Consider the following 19,344-nt stretch of genomic DNA (forward strand, 5'->3'; position numbering starts at 1 on the left):
TACCTTTGCTGTTTCCTCCTTTTTAGCCCATCTGCCATCCCATCTCTCTAACTCATCCCATTTCCTGAGCATTGTCAATAATTCTTCAATTTGTAATCGTTTACCTGACAGATTTAAACTTTCCAAATTCTTATCACTAAAGTCTAAGCGATATGTTTTTTGTACTGCTTTGTACTTCTGTATATCCACCACATACCTTAGTGCCACCTCAGCAAATGTTTCATGTGTGGTCCTAGCTCTCCTGGTGATATCCTTGTATATGAACAATAATTAATTGTCACGGTAATTGGCAACTCTTCCTGGACTGATATTTCCCATAATCATCTCTTCCAATTTCACCTTTAATTTAGCAATGTCCAGTGTTTTATCATTTGAACTTCCTGCATAAGCTCTCTCCGGTTGCGGAACAACATTTGGTTCAGTACCTTGAGCTCCCATTCGTAAAGCTCTAGTGGTCAGAACCTGAGGTCCTCTATTGGGGGTTTCCACGATCTTTTCTGCAGTCCCAATTAATGGATTTGATTTTTCTTGATTTGGGGGTACATTTGTCTGAATTGTCCCTTCACAAATTCTTGATACATTACCCTGCTGAGAAGTACCCTCATTAGGAAATTATAAATTTGAACTTGTTTGTCCCTTAGTAAATGAAAGAGAACCTGGAGCATTGAGTATTATAATCCCTGCTCCTCTTAGCGTTGGGTTTACAGGATTTAAACTATTTGGCTTGGCAGATACTTCTGACTGAATTCCCACAAAGGGCTGTGTCCCTGTTTGTAGCTGTTCTTCATTATATGTAGGAGGTCGATTCATTAATAATTTGCTCAAAAACTCATCATCTATGTCATCCCTACTTTCCTCAGTTAACATGAGAGCTTGAGCATTTTCTGGATGTTTTTTCTTTTCTTTGCATTTTTCTCCCTCCCCCTTATCAACAACTAATACAGCACACATTTGTGCTCCTTATACAATATCTCGTCTCCATATTTTTCGTTGTGAATCCCACTTAGCCTCTACTTATCTATTTAGGGTATTTTTACATCTGCCCTGATATTTCTCCTTTACTTTCTGCCCGACTACATGCTCCCATTCTTCGAGCTCTTCAAATTGCATCGGTCTAGGTGATGGTTTGATATCATTCATCTTTCTTATTACATTTTCAAGAATTCGTACAATTAAGGTGCCATATTGAAAGAAAGCTAAGGGTCCGTCTTCCTCAGTATATTTCATCCAATTTTCTAACCATGTACATGTGTGATATCCTTTCTCTAAAGGCATGTACAATGTAGGAGTGCCTTCAGATGCTACTGGTACTCCTTCTCTTGTGGGCACAGGCAAATCCCCATGTATCAATGTTTTTAAGCCTTTTAGGGTTTTCATATTTTCTGGTCAATTTAATTCCTTCCCAAATGTCTATTAGTCTTGAGAATAATCCACTTCCTTATTATTGTTCTAACCTCCAACATCTGTGCAACTTCCCTGAAACGCTAGCAGCCAATCCCAACGTGGCTCCACACCAAGCACCATTTCACAGCGCGGTACTCTATGACGTCAGGCTAACTCCTCGCAGCAGCTGGCCCTCCCTTTACAATCCAACTCCTTCAAACAAACTATTAATCACAAATAAACTCCCATCTGCTCCACTAAAGAAATTATAGATCCCCACACACCCAAGAATAATTAATCCAGTCCTAAGCAAAACCTCGACCAGCGCAATTCCACCTGAAAAATCCTTACAATTGATCTCTGTGCACTTGAGAAAAATCCCAACGATTTCAGCTTCTCACACTCTCACAAAGTTCCCTTCTCTGGTGGTACTGCCGATGACGTCACACGTACAGCACCATCAAAATAGCAGACAAACTTACTCAGTATATGCCACACTGAGACCACCCTTAGGGGTATATCCCGTCATCTTAAGTCACTTCGGACCAGATAACAACTTCCATCAACAACCGCTAGTCTATATTCAAACACTAAAACAAAGCTTTATTAACTATCATTAGTATCACATACAAGTACAATATTTTCACAACCCTATTAATACTCACACCACTTGTCTTATCATCTCATCGTCTTCAGAACTGACTTTAGGTATACAACTCAAGAGTCTATATAACTGTCCTGACACATCCTCCTTATATCCCAGTTTTGTCAGACAGTAAACCGTCTACCAGAAAAACTGTTGTTGGGCAGACGTGTTGGGCCTCAAATACAATTTCACATCAGAATAAATTTCCCAGAATAAACTCAGCTACCAATCAGGGGGCATATCAACAAGGGCTTTATCTCTGCTTTTTTGGCTTTAAAAGCCAAAAAAGCAGAGATAAAACTAGCACCCTATCAACAACAGGGTGCTAACACGCAAATTTGCATGTTAGCACCCTTTTACTCTACGCTTCCCCTTGCATCTCTAATGAGATGCAAAGGGGGCGTTCCAGAGTAAAATAATAGGAGAAATGTCGCTAAGCGACATTTCTCCTATTATCAAGAATGTCGCTAACCCTGTTAGAGACAAAAAAAGCAGCGCTAACCGCGGTTAACGCTGCTTTTTTACGTCTGCTAATTTTCAGACTTAGCCATGATATCCTATGGAAGGAGGATATCATGGCTAAGTTTGCCTGTCCCTATCAACAAGGTAACGTGTGATTATCGCTGGGTTTCCAGCGATAATCTCACGTTAGCCTGTTAGCGTGTAGATTTTTATCGCTATTGAGATAAGCGTTGCTAATAGCACGCTATCTCAGCGATAAAAATTCACGCTAGCCGGCGATAATTATCCTCACGCTAAGAGCGCCGAGCGATAATTATCGCCGGTTGTTGTTGATATGCCCCTTAGTGTCTTCCATTTTGTCCTCCGATGGATCTTATTCTTGCTGAAAGGGACTAGAATACTTAGGGGATGAACTATTATCATATGAGGACCTGAAATAAGATAATAGTTAAGTTAATTTCCTTACCAAATGTCTAGTTCAGGCAACAGCTATATAGATCAATGCATTTTGCAAAGGACAACTGACCCCAACAAAATTAATGAAACAGAATTAGCAGAATGGTTATCTCAGTTGGTATCTTTATTGCCACTAAAGTATACGATTTTATAGATCTAATGCATGTTAATAAGCTACAGGAATCAAGTTTAAAAAGGAAATCTTCCTACGGCAAGGGGAAGAATAAATCATGAGGAAATCAATCTTTAAAGCATATAACCCTCATACAAACCCTAGATTGAAAGTTCAGTAATCACTAAATGACCAGTTACAGTTCATGAACAGGTTCACCTGTCTCTGTCCCTATTGCAGCATCGAATGCCACAATTGTTGCCTGAAAACCTTCCAGCGGGAGAGGTTCCCCTTAATGCAAGCATACCAGCCGGCTGCAAATGCAGTATCTGTCCCAGGTTGCTTTCGTTTCTGAAAGTTAACATAATGAGTCTCTGTACCACAAGATGGATCAAAGAGGTGGACAAGATAGGGGGAGGCCCCTGCCCGTAATTTAGGCAATCATACTCCATTGATGTCTATTTGACACCCCTTGACATCACCCATTTGATCGGACCATTCTGTCCCATTGGTCAGTTGGATAGGATGAGATGATATCCAGAAAAATGAGTAATCCATTACTTTTCATAAGACCACGGATTTTTATTTATCTGATTGGTTTTGACATCTAGGAAGTAGGCGAGTCCATGCTCTGATCCTTTGCAGTCCTTTCCCGAGCATGTATTCTAGAAAGTAAGTAATTTGTTGCAAGTCCAGTCAAATCTTCTGCAAGCATGAAGGTCTTACTGAGTGTTAGAGCACAAGTAGAAACTTTAAGAAAAGTTCTCAAAGGCCTAAGAATATTCAGTTCATTAGATCATGCTAAGAGGGAAACCTTTTAAGCCATCATGAAATGCAGCCTGGGCACTCTGTGGTTGAGCTAAAATATGAGCTTTCACATTATCATAATACAATCCATCAGTTCTTCAATTAAGTCACTTATTAATTGCATCTACATTATGTAGTATGTAATGCCTATAAAACATTTTTTTATAACACTTTATAGCCGATTCACATATTAGTTCTTCAATGCTCAGTTCATGTTACAGGCTTATTACACAATTCAGTAATTAGAAGCATTGCCAAAATTCAACGTTACAAAGCAGACATTGTTATTACAATTATTTTTTCACACTGATATCAGTGCTCACGTTTTCACGTTCTAATATTAGCATCTATTTCCTAATACTTAGAACAATTTTATTCATAGTCAAATTTGGGAAATTTCTGTTATTGTTTGCCTGTTATTGTTCTTTTTATGCATATAGTAAGCATATACTGATTAGTTTATTAAACTTTTCTTTAGTTTCATCTATGGATACTGGTGTCATCACAAATCAACGTCAAACATTCTGCATGCTTATTAGGTACATGCGCTAATCTGCGTGCAGGCTAGTGATATGCCTTTAATGATGTAAAGATTAACGTATCGATAAGGAAGAGGTATGTAAGGCAAGGCAAGGGGTTTTAGATGATTCATGGGTTACAATCTGTGCGATAACAAACATATATATTACAACGACATGTATGACCGATTAGTGGAGTAACAGCAATATGTAGCATAATTCTTTCTATAAACAATTCAAGCAAATAGAACTTAGAGAAACCAGAATATTAAGATTCTCCAAAATGTACATAGCCATCATCAAGGGCACATCACTGGCCTGCATACAAATTAGTGTATGTACATAATTAGAACAAAATAATTTATACTGTGTTCTGTACTTAGCATTGGCTTAGATCTCTTTTCATTGCATTTGAGAACAATGTTTTTCTCCGGAATGAACACGACCGGTATAAAAAGCAAACCCAGGGGACTCCGCCTGACATGAGTAATAAGACAAGGGGTTCTCCCCAGAATATTGATCCTGATGAAAGCCATAGACCTGGTAAGGGCGCAGGTGGGCTGAAACATGTAGACCATTTTTAACATCCACCTTTATTTTAACCTTACCCTTATCTCTTTCTTTATTAAAATGACATTATTTTTTAGGTAAGAGGTAATTTTAAATCACCTTTTCATTGTCAGATCCCTGTCAACCCATTGAGATCAAAACAAGACCCAATGATGATGCTATCAACCATGAGTACACAGATGGCAAAGCAGATACCACTGGCAAAAAATAGCTGTTGAGGGTCCTACAGACTTTCCATTAAGATCCCTAGGCCCAAAGGCCCCACTCTCTTTTTGATTTTTTGTGATACATTTGGAAGCTGAGTGGGATTACCAAACGCTTCTATTTCACTCTTTTGATAATTATTAACTCTTCACATTTGTCATATCCCAAAATTATGGCCTTAAATCATTTTCCATGGGTTTTTCATAAAGATCAGATGTACAATAGCATCCATACTCTGTCACAACATTGTGTTTGGCAGCCACCCTTTAAGCAATATTAAGAAATCTTTTACCAATCTGAAAGAGGCCACAGTGTTTTCCGTGGTCGAGTTATGATCAGCATGTCATTAGATAGTCTTAGTTCCCTTAATCCCTCAACCACTGACAACAATCATCAACCTTCATGGTTTGTTACCGGCAAGAGAACAATGTTTGGCATCGGCAGTATCCTTGTGCTAAAGTGTGATATATCACTTATTAAAGGATGCTGATTATTTTATAAGGAGCTTTCAAGATGATATTTCCAAGAAACGAAGATGAGCATAGAGGATACATTAATAAAGCATATGAAAGAATACAGAGGAAAGGGCTGACTTTGAAAAAAGAACAATGCAAGTTGTTTCAGAATGAAGTTGACTGTTTGCCACACACCATTTTAGAGACTGAGTTGTGTGAAAGAAATTTGTATTAGAAGAGCGATCCGGGACCCCACGCTTCTGATTCCCTGAATGGAGGATTATCATTTGCAGAATTTTGCGAATATTACAGTAAATTTGTAAGCATTTGGCCCACATGGTGAAGCCAATAATGATATTGTTGAGGAAAGATGCATAATTTGGGTAGTCAAAGACAAACAATCTGCATTTGAAAGAGTCAAATTTGATATTAACCATTTTGTGGAGGGAAGTTAGTACATTGTGACAATGAATGACAGCATGGAAGGGGTGGGCTGACATTGTTTCAACAAGTGGGTAGGGAAGAGTGGAATGGAGTGTTTGCCTCACACTCGTTAAATACCACAGAAAACAGATATGTGATCATTGAGTTGTTGGCATTCATATGGGCACATTGAATAGGAATGACATGTGGGGTTGTCAATTTGTCTTGCTTTCAGATCATAAATTGTTAATTGTCATATTATTTCATTAAAGAGATTGGAATTTGTCAGCTTATATTGCCAGGTTATGTTCCAGATTGGATCAGTATATTTTTCACAAAGTTTACATCCCAGGAAGGAAGTAAATTGTGGTAGATTGCCTATCAAGATTCCATGCGAGTCTAGCGAGGGTAGGTCTTTGTGAGAGTGACGAGGAAGATGTTGAAAGCAAGTGTGAGGTTTTAAAAACTGTCAAAAAGTTTTCAGTAAATGGTTGGCCTGAACGTAGATTAGATATTCCTGACTGTTATTTATATTATCAAGTGGCAAATGAGCTACAGTTCGAAACTAATGTGGGATCAATACACAAACTGCCTTTTGTAGCACGTAATGTAAAGTAGCACTACATTAGTTCTATATACTAGAAAATGCAATTTACAAACCTCTAGCTTGAGGCCTCTGCCTCCACCTCTCCTATATTTGTGTGTGGAGAACTTCTATGTGGTCGTGGAGATATCTGCATATGTAAGCATGCTATTTTGCAATAAATGTGGGAAGGGCTGAAGTTGTGTAGTGAAAATACGATATGAATACTTTTGGGTTTGGGAGGGACATGCTCTTATAAAGCACATATTTGCAAAACAATTGAAATCCATAAAATAACAATCTAGAGTTACTACAGCCCTAAAGATGTGTAAATGTACTCTTGCCCCAACCTTGGAGTAAGTCAGGCACCACACATGGCTACCAATGATACTGCAACATAAACCCATAGAAAACAATGAAGGAAGGGAATTACAAAAACACCCCATATGAACTATTTATTCGATTGGTTGAAAAATATATAATTTTCATAATTATTTTAAATGTTATAGTAAATAATAAAAATGTAATAACAAAACATATAATAATATTAATAATAAGGTTGGTATTATCAGGGGCGTGGCCAAGGGGCTGATGATCGTGGACGCGTGAGCTCGGAGCTCCACACCGGCCTGCTATTTATCGGCTGAAATCACCAGCGCCCGAGTTCGGGGAAAGCCCCGAGGCTGGCCGGGTGGTACCAAGACGGCGAAGAGCTGGTTTTGGTGGTTTTGGTGGTCCCTTTGGCTCCCAGATGACAAGGGAGAGTCTGTGATCTCGACGGCCGCCGGAGCTATGAGTACACAAGATGGCAGCCTGAGACTGATCGGCGACTGGGAGCTGCGACGGAGCCTGAGGCTTGTGCCCTGATTGAGTGCTCGACGTCAGCTTTCTGGCCTGGGCTGCAAAGTATGGCGGGGTACCGGAAGAATATAGCGGCAGTGATGGTGTCACCGTAAAGGGGACGAACACACCACTCCCCTGTCCCCAGAGGTGAGAAGCAGGTGAGGCATGTAATTGGAGCCCGGGTCGTGGCTTGAGGAGCAGAGTGCAGGCTGTGCCATCGGCCCTTGCAGCTGGGGAGCGCCCGTCATCCCTTCTGACAAGGAGGGAGTGTGTGTGGTGCCACACGCTAAATGAGGCGGCAGGGAGACATTGTTGGAGCCAGAGGGCTGGCATGGGGGAGCTGCTGAGTGGGCTGTGACCTCCCTGTGGATGAACACTGCCTGAGGGTTCTCCCCGGGACCTGTACTTGTGCCTGTAGTGCCTTGCCAGTGGCATTGGGACTTGCCCGTTGGAGGAGCGGCCGTGGCCAATCTGGTGGCCCTGAAGTAGAGAGGGGGCCCGAGTTTGGTATATCCGTTCCCCGCAGAGCATGGTGGAGAGGGCCTGGACCTCACCAGGATTAGCATGGAAGCGCAGTGGGCACCGTGACTCCTTTGTGGTGTGGCTGAGACACGGAGGTTTCAGGGTGTGGTCCCTTATGACTTGATTGGGTGGATCGCCCTGAGCCTTTGCGACCCTCCTTGAGGGGCGCTGAGACATCACAGGGAGGTGCGCCCGGACCCTTGCACCAGTGGTTGAGGGCGAATTGGCGCCAGGGACTCTCTGTAGATTGCCGTGATTTCTAGCGCAAGTGGTGGCCTGGGAGAAGAGCTCGGCCCTTGGGACTAGATTGTGACACACAGGAAAGTGAGCCTTCTAGCAGAGCAGCTACCTTGGGGGTTGAAGTGCTGGAACCCTCCCAAGTGCCACAGGCCTGCATCATAGTTAGGCCTGGGCATAGTTCGCGGAGTTTTGCTACGCGGAGCTCCACGAAGTTACAAAAAACTCTGCGAAGTTCCGCGAGTGGCGTAGTGCAGTGCGAACTGCAGTTTGTGTTGGTATTTCTGCTGCTCGGGTAGAAATTCTACCCGAGCGGCAGCTCGCGCTCGTGAACTTACTGTTCGCGGACTTACCGTTCGCAAAAACTCCACTGCACATTCCGAAGCAGAGTTTTCTGCACTCCGCAAACTCCGCGAACGGAGCGAAGTTCACTGCCCAGGCCTAATCATAGTGCGCTGGTCAGAGCCGTGGAACCAATTGCTGGGTTGCCCTCCCTCCTCATTGAGATCTATTAGCGGGGTCGGCTATCTGGCTCTATGGGGAAACCTTGGGGTCGAAAGGCTGAAGCCGCGCATGACCTGGAAGATAGTACCTAAGAGCAATCGCAGACTGCCCCAGAGGACCCAGTACAGCAGCAGTTGAGCAAGATACTGGAGGCCATAACGGACACAAAGGCCACTCTCCATCAGGACATCAGCATGGTTGCGGTGGGGCTTGGCCTACTGCGAGAGGAACACAAGAAGCTCTCTGAGAGAGTGAAGGAGACCCAGTCCAGCATTACTGAAATAGCTCCTGCCCAAAAAACCTTGGAACAGCAGATGGGGGTCCTTACAGACATGGGGGACCGCGTTGCAGTGACGGGCCGAAGATGCAGAGGGGCGCAACAGGCGGAATTATATTAGAGTCCTGGGCATGCCAAAAGTAGCAGAGGGTGGCGACATGGTGTCCTACTTGGAGCGGTGGCTGAGAAGCGTGGTGGCATCTGAGGGCCTGTCGACCTTCTATACTCCCGAAAGAGTCCTGGCTAAACCGCTGGCGCCGGGGCATCCTTCCCGACCGGTGGTGGCTTGGTTGCTCCATTTCTGGGACAGAGATGTACTCCTGCAGCAAGTGCGCGCAAAGGGCCCCTACACCGTTAATAATAGTAAAGTTTCCCTCTATCAGGATTACATTCTGGAAGTGCAGAGAAGGTGGGCCTCATTCCTGGATGTTAAGAAGGCACTGAGGGAGGAGGGCCTCCAGTACTCCCTGATGTTCCCGGCCTAACTGAGGATTATCATGGATGGCGAAACCCACTTTTGTGGCAGTCCGAAAGAGGCCTGTGATTGGATTGAGGACTACAAGGCCTACAAGGTCCCAAACCCAAGTCGAAGACTACAGCGGAGCTTGGGAAGCGCTTCAGAAGGCGCTCCCGCAGGAGAGCCCCTAACAAACCAACGTCATCACAAATGGAGAAGGAGGAGAGGACTGAAGCCCTGCAGGCGGTGGCGGCGCTCATGCGGTGCAGTAGCCCTTCCACAGAAGTGGAGGTCTGTTTTTCGAACGACACTGAGGACAACGATTCTGACACCTCCCGTATTGACAGCGTAAAATTGCCGGTGGTGACTCCGAAGACGGCTGACGAAGTCATTTGAGGCTGCCTGAACATTGAGGGGATCCTGGCTCCTGGTGTGTTACCGAACTGTTGGTGGCAGACCCGGGTCTCGAGCTGACCTATTCCTCGAGAGGCCAGCGTGCTCCAGTCGGTTTGTGCACCAGAACTATGTCTTTATCTGTTACACCCTGCTGAGTGCCTTACTGGTTAGGGCCTCATTAAGGGCTATGTTTCACGTGCTGTTTGGGTGACTGACCGTTGTCAGGCTGCCCTGGGATTGGGGAGTTGTTCAACATGGGGGTTCATTTGTTGGAATTTTCTGTTTTATTGTTTGCAGAGGAGGGCGGTTGTGCATGAAGGTGGGAATGGGTGGGGGAGAGGTCCCCCTCATGATGTGCGGCGTGTTCCTACAGGCATGGCAAGTACACCTAACACTGTACGGTTCCCAACATGGAACATTCGAGGTATGGGAACAATAGCCAAACGCCATAACATTTATTACTATTTGCGGCGCAGGGACGCGCACATTGCGTTCCTCCAAGAGATTCATCTTAGCTGGGAGGAGGTCAGGATGTTAAAGAGGAGGTGGAGGGGTACGACCTTTGTGACACCTTCTCAGCCTTTGCCAGCGGGTGTTGATCTGGGTGAAACCTGGGGTCCTTTACGCCCATGAACACGTATAGCTGGACACAGAGGGGCGGTATGTCCTGCTCACGGGTAGATTAGCAGTACAGGAGGTGACGCTAGGCAATGTGTATGCACCAAATCAAGACCAGGTCGGCTTCTTGGAGTCTTTCTCCACGTCCCTGGCTCATTGTTTGAACGGTCACCTAATCTTGTGGGGCGACTTTAACTGTGTTGCGGATATTGTAGTTAACCGTTCCCACCCTCCCCTACCGGAGACTCAGCTACACTGTACAGCATTGGGATTCCGTACCTGGATATCCCACTCGGGCCTTGAGGATACCTGGAGACTGCAACATGCTGGGGACTGAGAGTACTCCTTTTTTTACCGGTTCACCAGGCTTGACACTTTCCTTTGCTCCCCGGCCTTTAATGGAGCCATTTTCCATTCCGAATACCTGGGCCGTATTTTGTCAGACCATGGCCTTATCAACCGCTGGGGCGGTGCCCTCCGATCCCTACATGGAAATTGAACCCGTCGCTGCTCGACGATGTCTCCTTCCGGGCCTCACTGCTTGCACTCATCAATACATACTTCCCCAGTAATGCTAGCACAGCCTCCGCACCTTGGGTGGAGTGGGAGGCATGCATGGTGGTTGTATGGGGCGACTGTATGGGACAGACCTGCGGGGCTCATAGGGAGCTTCGCCGGGAACTCTTGGACTTGGAGGGGACTATCCACAGGCTTGACAATCTACAGGGTGCAGATGATGTGGACCCGGTGACGCTACAGGAAACATGTGCACGTTATGATGATGGGCTAGGAAGGCTGAGGTGCTACAACTACAAGGATTACCTGGACAGAGTGCAGAGGGAGGAGGGGAAGGCGGGTCAATTGTTGGTGAGGCTAATCAAAGCTGAGCTGTGGGAAGCTCCCATTACTCAACTTAGCTTGGAATCTGGGGACGTGGCGTATGACCCAGACGCAATTAATGATCCATTCTTGTCGTATTATGAACGGTTGCATGAGGCACCTGCTGCGGCCCGCTTGTCGGATATACAACACTTTTTGGGCCCGCTGCAGCTCCGTACACTGGAGGCTGAAGCACAGGAGGAGCTGGGGGACCTGATCCCCTTGCAGGAAGTTAAGGCCGCCATTGCGGCACTGGCGCCTTGTAAGACGCCGGGGCCTGACGGCCTTCCAGCCAAATTTTATCTGCGTTTTGCAAACACGCTAGCCCCGCATCTTGTCACGTTATTTGCATAGGCGTATGAAGGGGGGTGCCTGACTCCGCCTAGACTGCGCTTGTGATCCCTCACTCAAAGTCCAAGAGACCGGACAGTGGAGTTGGGGATTACAGGCCTCTCTCCATGCTCAACTTAGAAGCTCCTAAGCAAGGTGTTAGCGGGTAGGCTACTCTCACATATGCAGTCCCTGATCCACCCTGACCAGAACGGGTTTATCCCCTCTCGCTGCACTTCTTATAACCTTCACAGGCTTTACTCCATACTTTACCATGCAGAGGTACCAGCCCTTCAACATATAATTCGACTTAGAAAAGGGTTTTCGACACGGTGAGCTGGGAGTACCTGTTGGAGGTGATGCTGCGCATGGATCTGGGGGACGATTGGTTGAAGTGGGTGCGGCTTCTTTATGCCTTGCCCACTGCGAGAGTGAAGATGGACAGAACCATTTCCAGGCTGTATAGGATCTCTCAGGGGTCACGGCGGGGGTCCCCCTTTCCCCCACTCTTCTGTGCCCTGGCTACTGAACCTCTGTCGGAATGGTTCTGCCTGGGAGGGGTAGGGCTGGGACTGTCACTTGGCAGTCGACAGCACCACATCTCCCTGTACACAGATGATTTGTTGGTCTACTTGACAGAGGCAGTTGAGGGTGCCTCTGAGGCTCTGCATATTTTGGACGACTTCGCTCTGCTCTCAGGGTCAATAAATCCAAGACATATCTGTTTCCAATAGCAGGTTCATTTTCCAGAACAGAGATGTTGCCCACCGACATACTTTGGGCTCAGGGCACTTATAGATACCTGGGTATTCACGTCTTCCACGCTTAAGATGACCTAAAAGACGGGAATTTGGGAGGAGCGCTGCATTCCCTTCGCTCTTGTGTATATTTGTGGAGCATTTTACAAATAACCATTATGGCCCAGATTACCCTGTCCAAAATGGTTATGCTGCGCCGCTGTTGTATTTTTTCGTAAATCTCCCAGTGTTGATGCCGAGCAGATGGTTCCGCCCCCTGAATGCTCTCTTGCGGGATCTGGTGTGAGGAGATGGTCGCCAGCGGGTGTCTCTGAAGACTCTACAGCGCCCTGTGTTGGAGGGAGAACTAGGGTTGCCTGATTTTGAATTCTATATGCTGGCTGCCTAGTTACAGTAGCTGGAGGGAGGGACCGGGCATCCATCCCCAAATTGGTGATAGCAAAGCTACTGCAACCAGCTACGCCTACTCCTTACTGCTCCTTGCTGCAACGCACGGCCTTTCAGATGTGGAGGAGATGCCACAAAGTAGGGCAGCAATCCATCAAGTACTCCCTATGTTGCCTCTTGTCGGGCTGCCGCATGGTGACCCAAAATCTATATTCACGAGTGACCAATTGGCTCGTTAGTCAGAGGCCGGGCTGGATAAAGTTGGGGACTGCTATCTAGACAAGGCACTGATTCCATTTGCGGATCTGGTTGATGGCTGTGGGCTCCCCTCGGGTCAGTTCCTGCAGCATAAGGCTACGGCACGTACCTTTGCACGCTTATGGGGCGGGAGGAGAGAGAAACCTGACACACACTCGGTCCTGCATGCCTTATTCACTCTTGGCTCCACGAGACACTTGGTAAAAAGGCTTCATACCACACTACTAGAAGCATCCGTCAGCCCTCTGGATGGGTTGCGGGCACGATGGGACAGGGTCAGGGACAAAGTCATTACCGACTCTGAGTGGCTCAAGGTCTTGCAATACCCAAAAAAGATTTCCCGGAACACCCGTTTGAAATATATTCAATTCAACTATACGCATATGACCTACATGACACCCCACTGGCTCAACGTGACCTATTGAGGGGAGGTGTGACTATGCCCCAGATGTGCCCACCTCGATGCTGATTTTGGCCATATGACCTAGGAGAGCCAAAGGTTGCGTCCTTTCTGGGAGGGGAGGTTGTGTTGGGTAAGGTCGGAGACGTATTGGGTCGGATGTTGGCTCCTATGATGCAGATGTGTTTGCTGGGCCTTTTTACCAGGCCGCCTAAGCGCAAGGTCAGGAATAGGTTGATAAACTTGGCGCTAGGCCTCGCTAAGAGCAGGATAGCATTGGAGTGGAAATCTATGAGGGGGCCACAGTTTGCAGCTTGGCACAGGGATGTAATCGCAATGGCTGGAGCAGAGGGCAGCGTATTAAGTTGGTTTGCTAGGGACCTATTAGCCGGATGCCAATGGGGTGCCTTTTGGGGGGAGTTCCGTCTCCCTCCTGGCCTCATTCATGGGTCATTTCTGCTGTCACTCCCCTTGGATTGTTAATGCTTCAACATATTCACGCCACTCCTCTGCACAAGTTAGTCTTTCCTTCTGCCTTTTTTTCTATTTCTATCTTTTCCATGATTTGAATTTCGTTGTTAGTATGATGTGACCATGAATATGAGTGGTATTTGCGTACAATGAACTGACGTTGAACGGCTGCCCACCTAATCGATGTAATATATCTGCAATGGTGGAGCAAGCACTAGCGTATGTTACCATTATTTGATGATGTAAGCAACCTCCTAGACTGTTGTGATAGGCGTATTGAATGCTGAGATGGGCACCAGGCGAGCAGAATATTAGTCTCATGATTCCAAAAGTGTTTAAGATCGCTGGGAGTGCCAGTGGAAAATAATCTGTAATTTTTCTTCGCTGTATAATTTGGACCTATTTGATACTTTGTCTTCCTTCTTTTCCTTTTGCACCCTGTGTGACGATTTGTTTAAAATACCAATAAAAATATCTTTAAAAAAAAAGGTTGGTATTATCATTATTGTTAATAATACTAGCAATAATAATAAATATATTATTATTGTTGTCGTTATTATTATTATTATTAATATTATCAGTAGTGGCAGTAGTAGTATTATTGTGATGATGATGTGTGCTTTTGGAATCAAGGTTTGATATTTCATGTACCACAGAGTAAAGGTTCTAGATAGAGTCGAATAATGTGGATGGAAAGGTGTGTGTGATGGACAATGGGGGAGCCTGCAAGTAGAGCTATGGAGCATATTGTGCAGTCTGTTAACTAACACATTTAGGGGCCGATTCCGATCCTGGAAAAACCGGGTACGAATCGTCGGACGGAGCGTTTTCTCCGTTCGACTCGTACCCGGGAAATATACCTTACAAACATGCAAGTACGACTCGTATGGAAACACCATTTCCGTACGAATCGCAAAAACCACCGACCGACAAAACACACACCCACAAGTCCGATCCGGGACACCACGGACGTGACGTCCGGACGGAGTCAGGCAGCGTTTCACGAACCAGCAATTACGATCCGTGCCCACATCACACCGCACGGATTATATTTTACGGCAGCCAAAAACTGCCGGGAAATCAGGACGACGCACAGAAGGAGCACCTGTACGTGACGGACAGCCATGGACCCCAACCTACGTGTCATCCCGGCCCTCATAGCAGTCCACCTGGTGTAAAGGAACCGACGCAGACGCTGCAGAAGGTCAGAACAACACCCAGGGGCAAAGGGGGGGGCAGGGGCAGGAAACATAACCCCCACCCAAGTTAAAAATCATACATGCCCTGTACCTACCTGACCCCCAGGGCAAGGTCACTTCGGGGGGCGGGGGCGTCTCCACCAAGGCCTGCGTCCGACACACAGGAAGTCGACATGGACGCGAACCGGCAACACAACAGTTGTGTTATGCACCGTACCCGCGCTTTAATAGCGTGTGCACGAGTCGTACCACACCCACCCCTACGTCACCCCAACAATGGCGGTATGGCCCGTACCCATGCCTTTGGGACGTGGGTACGGGCCGTACCGCCATTGTTGGGGTGACGTAGGGGTGGGCGTGGTACGACCCGTACCCACGCTCTTAAGGCGTGGGCACGGGCCGTACACCTACGGCACCCCAACAATGGCGGTACGGCCCGTACCCACGTCCCAAAGGTATGGGTACGGGTTGTACCACGCCCACCCCTACGTCACCCCAACAATGGCGGTACGGCCCATACCCATGCCTTTGGGACGTGGGTACGGGCCGTACCGCCATTGTTGGGGTGACGTAGGGGTACGGCCCATACCCATCCCTTAAGGACGTGGGGGCGGGTCGTACCACGCCAGTGGACAGACACATAGGGGTGTGTGGCCATCAGCCCCAGCAGTGCCCAGACACAGGAGGGGTGGGTGCAGAGTCCTCCCAGCAGTGCCCAGACATAGGAGGGGTGGGTGCAGAGTCCTCCCAGCAGTGCCCAGACATAGGAGGGGTGGGTGCAGAGTCCTCCCAGCAGTGCCCAGACATAGGAGGGGTGGGTGCCTATCACTCCCAGCAGTGCCCAGACACAGGAGGGGTGAGTGCCTATCACTCCCAGCAGTGCCCAGACACAGGAGGGGTGGGTGCAGAGTCCTCCCAGCAGTGCCCAGACATAGGAGGGGTGGGTGCAGAGTCCTCCCAGCAGTGCCCAGACATAGGAGGGGTGGGTGCAGAGTCCTCCCAGCAGTACCCAGACATAGGAGGGGTGGGGCCAGAGTCCTCCCAGCAGTGCCCAGACATAGGAGGGGTGGGGGCAGAGTCCTCCCAGCAGTGGACAGAGACATGGTGGTGTGGGCACCATCCTAAAATTAGCAAAACTCCATGGGTGCATGAAGGCATACACAAAGTGCGACTATATCGAGAGTGGCATGCCAACACATCACTGACAGCAGTGTCCTACTCCCATGAGGGTGGATGTCCATCCCCCACTGCATGACACACCACATGTGGGTGTGATGACAAATGACACATGCTTACCCACCCCTGGCGCTGGCAGCACAATACACACACTGAGAGCATGCAACAAGACTGTATATTCATGTGCCACCCTACTAAACTAAGAGACACAAAGGGAACACACACTGTCACGCACATTCCAGGACTGATAGGAATGTACAGGTGCTGGGGCAGCCAACAAGTTGTTGCCTCCCATGGAAGGAAAAGGGTGGAGTACCCACAGATATAATGCCCACAATTGTCAGGCAGGTGCCCAAAGACCCTGCAGAACACATAACACATGTGTGCGAGGCTGGGAGTACACACATGCATAGTGCGTAAAAGGGAACATGTCCACATGAAGTCATGTCAATATACTCCATACACAAGTACAGTGACCACCAAGGATGCCACAAATGATGCAGGTGGAGACATTGCTGAGCATGCATGGCCAAAGTTGAAGGGATCCGTCACACACCCAGGAAATGTAGACAGAGCTCAGCACAACAATTGTGAAACACCCTGCAGGGAAGATGTCAGGGTCCACAGAGGAAGGAACACACCTTGGGACAATGTCACCATACAGTAAGAGCTTACATGACCAAAGATTATTTGCAGATACCTTGTGATGGCACACAGATACCAGGGTCCACCCCATGAGCAGCACACTACAACATTTCCCAGACACCTAACACATTATCACCACCCCAAATCATGGTGCAGCACCACCAACAGCAAGACCAGAAAAGCATTTGTGTGCAAATGAAAACCAAAATGCTTTATTCAGCATAAAAAATTATATAGCAAAAGAAATGTCCACTATATGCTGGTCCCATAGGCCAGGCCATGTGCGAAGTCCTGGTGGGGGACACTTTGGGACGCGTCTCCCCTAGCGTGCCTGCACAGTTCACTCTTCCATATCATCCACAGAAGGGGGGCATCATGTGGGGGGGAAGGACCAGGCACCGCAGGGACAGGAGGGGCAAGGGTAGGTTTTGTGGGTGCAGGGACGGACGACTCCACCACAGGGGGTGGGGCAGCACCAAAGGTGGTGGTTAGCAGGGCGCTGCACACGGTTGCAAGTTCTTCCAGCGTCTCCCCTGCACCCGAATGAACCACAGGCCCCAAGGAGGGGGGGGGTCAAAGGGATGGGTTGCAGCGCTACTGGGGGAGGGTGTGGACAGGAGGGGGGACTCAACTACCCTGGCCGGGCACTGCCTCCACCGCTTGCGGGGTGGTGCCACACTGGGGCTGAGGGACACACTGGCAGTGAATGACTCTTTGTCCGACTGTTGGGCAGGAGAGCTAAGGGGAGTGGTTTTGGAGGAAGTGGGTCGTGAGGACTGTGGACTCCCACTGTGGCTGCGTGGCTGCCGTTTGCCCCCTGACCCAGTGGGTGTGCCTACTTCCCCCTGTGTGTGCGTGACAGGAGGTGTGCGCTTGCCCTTCCCTGGTGGTGTGCTGCCTGTGTCTGGTGGGGTGCGTGCATGGGGACATCTGGGTGTGCTTGGGACAGGCATGGGAGTGGGAAGTGTGGATGGTGCAGGGATAGGGGGGGACGGAGCGCTGCAGGAGACCCACTGCTGCAGTCAGTAACGAGTCTATGGACCTCAGCAACCTCCATTGGTCAGACATCGCTGCTGACATGCCCTCCATGTACGACACCATCTGTGTCAGCAGTCTGGTGTGGCCATGGAGGACATTAAGCTGCGATGTCTGACCAACCTGCAACTGCCGCAGAATGTCCACAGACTCGGCATTGACGGCAGCAGGGGAGACAGGGGCAGGGGGTGCGGTGCCTGGCACGAAGGAGACATGTTGGCGCCTAGCATGAACGGAAGGGACCGGAGCAAGTGGGAGGCTGGTGATGGGAATGGAGGGGGCGGCGAGAGATGGAGTGCTGCTTTCAGCTCTGGGAGCAGCCTCCGCCCCCTCTGGGAGCTCAGCCTCGGACCCGTCAGCGTCATAGTCGGTGGTGGGACTGGACAGGTCCTCCGCCTCACTCCCCTCGGCCTCCGTGCCACTCGCTGCGCCAGACTCGCCAGCACTGGTGGCACTGGTGCTGGATCCCTCCTTAAGGTCCGTTCCAGTGTCTCCCTCGGTTTCCCCCGACGATGCTGTGGGCAAGGTGAAGAGACAGGAAAAATCAGACACCTGTATACATATGACACATGATTCAAAACTACATAGGTCACAGTGCATAGCATGAAAAACAACATGAGTAACATCTACAAAACTACGCACATATGTAGGCCCTGCACCACACAGTTGGTTGACCCACCATGCCACTGGGAAACAATGGAGAGCATGACACAACAGCAAATAACTTGATATCAAATTAGACAGAGGAGCCAGTCTCTGGGGACAGTCGAGCACAGCATCTGGACCACACACCGTTGCCAAAAAAGGGATGAGCAGGAACCATGTCTCCTAACTTTTGGCACATGCTGCTTAGCAAATACATTAAACCATGCCCAACATGACTGGGTCACTGCATGTTGAGTGTATGTTCAGACAATCATCACACACAGGCCAGACCTGGCAAGGAGACATAAGGTTTGGACATGTAGGCCTTTCCTGCACAAACCCCCCCACTACCTGAGACAATGTGATTGAGACAGAGGAAGTACTTACACCTCCTACTCGGGGATTACAAACATGCCCTTCAATAAATCCTGAGTGTACACAAAGTACCCCTTGTGCGCCTGTCCACACATATAATTGAAAAACAACCATCATCAGATAGTTGTACCAAGACACACAGGCACTGGCCACTGTGAGTATGCACAAGCCAAATTGGGTCACCCTGTACAGTGGACACATGTAGCACACTTTACGTAAATACAAATTAGGCCAGGGTACAATGCCACAGAGCCCAACCTATTCTGAAGACACAGAGAATATCCACATTGTTGGATGACACACATGATACCTA

Source organism: Triturus cristatus, chromosome 10 (assembly GCF_964204655.1).
Source record: "Triturus cristatus chromosome 10, aTriCri1.1, whole genome shotgun sequence".
NCBI classification, from domain to species: domain Eukaryota; kingdom Metazoa; phylum Chordata; class Amphibia; order Caudata; family Salamandridae; genus Triturus; species Triturus cristatus.